General features: G+C 31.9%; 1 long non-coding RNA gene across 1 annotated transcript; it reads right to left on the bottom strand.

Moving 5' to 3' along the window:
- Positions 1–307: 307 nt before the first annotated feature.
- Positions 308–1,395, bottom strand: LOC113784946 (uncharacterized). The gene is made up of 2 exons (XR_003471121.2): positions 1,042–1,395; positions 308–526 (listed from the first exon to the last, which is right to left on the bottom strand). It is a non-coding gene; the product is annotated as an uncharacterized lncRNA (long non-coding RNA).
- Between the last annotated feature and the right edge of the window lie 4,787 nt (positions 1,396–6,182).

Genomic DNA, 6,182 nt, shown 5'->3' with positions numbered 1-6,182 from the left:
GAAATCAAACTTTGAAAAGACAAACATGATCAAGAATATTGTGAGGGAAAGCTTAAAGATTAAATTTGATAAAAATATTAAATTAACAAATTCAACAAAATAAAGTTTTTTTTCACCAATGAGGGTTGTGTATAGTAGAAGGAGTTAGACTTCCACTATATAATGAATTAAGTTTGAGTTGTCGCTGAGGGAAGAACTTATATTTAGTGTCTCACGCATTTTAAATATGATTATCTCTAATGAAGAGAACCTACGTGTAGTACCTATATTTTGTCCATTTTTGTTAAAAATAAATCAAGAAGGAAAATAACTCAAAAAAATAAAATATTTATTTAAAAAAGAAAATAAAAATAATTACCATAAATAATTTCATTATGTCTCAAATTACAATTTTAATTTACAATTACAATCAAATTTAAACCAAATTAAGCCAGTCTGCTTTGGCTCTGTTTTGTTGTTATCCTTACTGTTGCCTTTCTGTTCCTGATACAGTGTCATGGTTGAGGCACCAGCCTTTGCTTTGTAACTAATTGGAGAAACAAAAAAAGCATTTTTTTACTAGTCAGCCTTTGCACACATGATAAGAACAAAGAGACAAATTTTTGAGTTAAAAAAAAAAAAGAAACTAAAAGACAAATTAAAGCTCGGCAATGAATAGATCAGAACAAATAATCTAAATTTATGAAGGCATCTGAGATGCAGAAAAATGCAGATGATGAGCAAAGAAAACGAAACATCAAACAAAGAACTAGAAAACTCAAACTCAAATAGAGACACAACCAAGAAAGCAACTAAACAGATAAAAAAACTCTATAAATACATCCTTTTTTTTTACAAAGAAGGGAGACATTTTTAGGGGAAGAAACACATCTAAAGAAGAGAGTTTTATTTTATTTTTTTTTAAGAAACATTTATTTTTTTTAAAGAGAGATTTGAAAACAAAAATAGTTGAGCATAGAAGGAGCAACAACCTAACTCAATCCATAAAATCATATATATTTAGAAGTAAAAATAATAGAAAATGAGAGAAACCGAAATCACCGTCATTTTCACCGGTAACTGCTGCTATCAACCGTTCACCGCCGCCGTCGCCGCCACTTCTCCTTTTTGATATGTGTCCCTGTCATGCTTGTTGTTATACTTGTTTATGTTTTATTTTAAAATAGGTTTACTTGCTTAGGATTTATTGAGCTTTGAATGGGTTTACTTCTATTTTGAGATGATGTTGGTTTCTATTGAAATAATGCTGGTGCTAAATTGTTATGCTGGTTTGTATTAAAAAAAAAGATGAGGCTAAGGTGTTTTGAAATGATGGCTACTTTGAAACTTAGCAGTTAGGAAGTATAGCAAGTCGAAATCATAGCTTTTTGAACGCAGGCGTGGCCATGTTGTCCTGAAAAGGTCTGCAAGCATGTGTACTATTTGCTGAAATGATTTTGATTTATTAAATCAATTATTTATTTATTTAAGAAAGTCAAATCAATAAAATATTATTTTAAAATACATTATATATATATAATGATAATTTAACTGTTTTAAAACTCTTTTTATTTATTTATTTATTTTAATTTATTTTATTCTATTTTTTATTCATTTTTTATTTTAATGAACTAATCTAAAATCGACTTATTTAATAGGTGTAACTTTTTTTATCTCTGAGTTGTTAAAACACAAGTTGTACTACTGGGTGGTTTTGAAACTCAATTTAAAAATCGAGAATAATAAAATGTTTTTTAGATGATTAAATTAGATGTGACATCTTCTTTATTCCTTAAGTTTTGGAACACGAGTTGTACAACTTGATCGTCTTAAAACTCGTATTTTAAAGTATTTATTCAAATCAAACTCTTTTATTTTTCTATTTTGTCAAAACATATTTTATCACAAAACAAATTTTATTTAAAACACACTCAACACATCCGTTTTGTTTTTAACCAAGAACTACGTAGCTTTGATTTCTCCATCGCATCGGGAGATACGTAGGAGCAAGATCACATTCTTGTCAACCACATAAATTTTTTTTTTTTTTTTATTCTTTATTTGTTAAGTACATATTTATTTCAAAATCATATTTTAAATATAGTAATAATTGTTATTCATATTTAATAATAAAGAAAAATAAATATAGTTAAATTAAAATTAATCTTGCACAATTAATTATAGGTAACCGTTTTTAACGGATGTCGTAGAGTGCTAATACCTTCCCTACGCATAAACGACTTCCGAACTCAAATTTGGTTTCGAATACCATTTTTTCTATTTTTAAGGGTTTCCCAATATTTTCCCTATTTTAAAATAAATTTTGGTGGCGACTCCATTGAATTCGAGAAACACTCGAGAAATTTTAGGCCGCGACAGCTGGCGACTCCACTGGGGACATTTTAGAGAGTCAGACCTAATAAATTAATTGTGTATAATTCTTAACTTTATTTTTTTTTTATTATTTTTGTTTGTTTTTCATTTTCTTTTATTTATTTTTATAATAAATTAGTTGATGTTATAATATTTTTTAAGCTTGTAGATCATTTTAATTTATTTATTTATTCATGTATTTATTTATTTATTTATTAATTTACTTATCTATTTATTTATTTATTTATTATTTATTTATTATATGTTTTATTATCATTATGGAGTTATTGAATCATACTTATTCTACACCCTACACTTTTATTAAGACACACACTTATGAGTGGAACCTTACACCCGGGTTTGAACAAAACTTAAGTTTAGTTTCGAGGTTGTGTAGTGGTAGCCTTCTGGATGTACATCCTGTTTGGTTAGCATGAAAATCTCACCTAGAGTTTGATCTTATTGAGGGTATTGTCACTCCAAATAGTTTACCTATTGTTGTTGACAATATTCCAAAATGAGATTATTGGCTCTAGGGGCCGTGTTTAGAACTGTAGAGCCACCTTTGTGAGAGTTTCACTACATAAGCCAATAGACCCTTTCATTATAAGAATATCCATATAAGCAAAAAACACCTCATACATTCATTCAAATGTTATATATTCACAACAGTCATTCTACATAATTGCATTCATATCTCATGACATTGTTTCTTTTAGAAAATGAATTGGCATTTTGCATCAATTTCAGGATTGTTGGGGAATCATAAGAACTTTAGTCACGTGTTAAATTAAAGTGAACAATGGGATTGGAAAAGAGAAAAACTTTACTTTTAAAGTTCAAACAACCTGATTTGAAAAGTTTAAGAGACATTAGCAATCAAATGAAAATTATACAACGTGAGAGTTTCTTTCGCAAATATGGGAAGATCCTAAATCTCTTGGAAGTAAATGTGCAAATAGGGGCACTGACGGCGTTGGCTCAGTACTACTACCCTCTCTTAAGATGTTTCACCTTTCAAGACTTTTAGTTGGCCCCGACATTAGAGGAATTTGAGCGAATATTGGGTTATTCTCTAGAAAAAGGAAATCCTTATCGATATACTGGACAACCACCAAGTTTGGAGACAATTTTTGAAGTGTTGAAAATTGACATAAGAGAGTTGGCAAGTACAAAAGAAGAAAAATGAGCCATTCATGGTTTTTCAAGAAAATATCTAGAGCAAAAGTGCCACGATTTAGCCGTTAAAAAAGAATGGAGTGCTTTTATAGATGTTTTGGCTCTAATTATCTATGGTATTGTTTTATTCCCAAACCTTGATAATTTTGTTGATTTTGCTGCTATCAATGTCTTCTTAGCTTTTAACAAACATAAACAAAACCCAGTTCCCGCGATTCTTGCTGATGTATACTACTCTCTGCATATGCGACATCAGAAGAAAGGGGGAACTATTTTATGTTGTGTTCCAGTGTTGTACACCTAGTTCATGTCTCATATGTTCAAGAAAGGGTATCATATTGGAATTTAATATAATCGTGAATGGGCTCAAAGTATAGCTAGCCTTATTGGAGACACAATTTCATGGTATCACAAAGAACAAGGGGTGGAAGAAATAATATGTCAATGCGGAGATTTCCCAAATGTACCTCTCATGGGAACCAAATGATGTATTAATTACAATCCGACGATAGCTTTGAGACAGCTTGGCTACCCTATGTTGGAAAAACCAGATGATAAGTCGTTGGAAGCTTTTATTTTGCACAATACAGGTATAGTAGACCCACCGATGTTGCGAAGGATAAGTCGAGCTTGGGAAAAGATCATCAGAAAAGGAAAAGCACTTGGATGCAGAAGTTGCAGCACAAAAGAACCCTATCAACAATGGGTAAAAAATAGAGTCCAAGAAATCAAGTTGCCTTTCCACAATACACCCTCGAGTGATCAGGAAATATCTAAACCTACCCTTGCCACCAATGAAGAAATAGAAGAACTCAAAGCATCATTGTTGAAATCTGAAGAGGAGAAAAAAGAGCTACAAGCGAAGTTAGAAAAAGTCTCCCAAGAGAATGAGAACTTACGATCAGAAAACACATGTAAAAGTCAGTTTATTGAAAGAAGTAACACGAGGTTGAAAGTTGAAAAAGAAAATAAACTTGACATACAAGATTGTTTGAGAGGTGCAAATGAAGAGTTAGATGTACGAAAGCAAGAAAAGAATACAGCTATCGAAGAGGCCTATATGTGGAAGCAGTTGTGGACAAAGTCAGCAAGCTCTGAAAGGAAGATAAAAAAAGAGTTTGAAGATTTAAAGAAACAACTGAAAGAAATGGTAGTTGAGTATGAGAGTCAAGTAAGGAATGAGAGGCAACACAAAGAAGAAATTGAAAAACTACTCTCAAAACATCAAGACGCACTAAGAATAGAAATGGAAAATTCTAGTGAGCTGAAGAATTACATTGATTACAAAGAAAAGATCTATAGTGACCTAAAGGACGAAACCTTATATTGGGAGGATCGGTTTATGGTGTTGCTAGGTCAATTAAAGAATCAAGAGATCTATAAAGAGCTGGAAGATAAAGGAAGACATTGGAAAGACTGCTTTTCAAAATTGGCAATGCTAGCTAATCAAGCAGTCTTAAAAATTCCAAAGCATCTAAGAGAGATTGATGCGGTAATGCATCCGTTGAATACTCTAGTCAAAGTCTACAAGTTCGTTGAATATTGCAAAAATTTGATAGAAGAATTGGAGGAGAAGATTGGTTGTCATATTAAAGGAGAATATTGAAATCCCATAGTCAATGTAGTTTTTAATTTGAATATGATGTACTCTTTTTCTTATCAATGAAGGATTTTCTATTTTGATTTCCAGTCCTCATATTTTCTTCACTAATAATTTGTTCTTGCTATTACCTAAGGCATATGATTCCCCACTATCCAACTATCATAATTAACTAATTTATTTCATTTCCATCACATTCATATTTTAATACTCATAGAAATTTTATTTATTTATTATTTTTTTTAATATAAAAAAAAACAGAAAAAAAAAAATCAATAAAGTTGTTTCCCCGACACCCTTATCGAACACGCGCGAATTCCAAGATCATGGATGAACTCGAGCAAAACCAATAGGTGATAAGAGCGGATGTCAACCAACTGAAGGAAAAGGTCGATCGAATCTTGGAAGCTATACAGGCTTTGGCAAGGAATGAGAATACAAATGGGGATCCTCCAATTGTAAGTGAAGAACACCAAACTACTCTTTCTCATCCACTGGGTTTTACCCCGACTAACCAACAATTCTACAATGCAGCTATGCGAGTTCCTATATATGGTCTCCCGCCTGATTATACTATGTCTGTAGTCATCAACCCCATAGAAAATAACCAAAATCACTCAGCTGTCAACCCCCAAAACTTAAACCAATCATAAATCCCACCTCATTTGGGATATGTGCCACCCCAAAACACTATACCCACAGAAAATATTCCATATAGTGTACCTCAAGTGCCCCATTTTGATGCTAATGGGAATTGGCATCAACCTCACATTGGGGATGATACACAATCAAAGAAAAAATTACATGTCTTATAGGAGCGAATAAAAGCAATTGAGGGGCATAACGTTTACGGTCTCGAAGCTTTCGACATGTGTTTGGTTCCTGATGTGACTATCCCTCCAAAATTCAAGGTTCCTAACTTTGAAAAATACACATGGCCTAAAAATGGCTTCTCATGCTCATAATGATAAACTTCTCATTCATTTTTTTCAAGAAAGTTTGAGTGGGGCATCGTTAAGTTGGTATATGCATCTTGAGCGAAGTCGTATTC

Source organism: Cicer arietinum, chromosome 1 (assembly GCF_000331145.2).
Source record: "Cicer arietinum cultivar CDC Frontier isolate Library 1 chromosome 1, Cicar.CDCFrontier_v2.0, whole genome shotgun sequence".
In the NCBI taxonomy this organism is placed as follows: Eukaryota; Viridiplantae; Streptophyta; class Magnoliopsida; order Fabales; family Fabaceae; genus Cicer; species Cicer arietinum.
The sequence above is the reverse complement of the archived record's forward strand: the minus strand, read 5'-3'. Positions and strand labels throughout refer to the sequence as shown.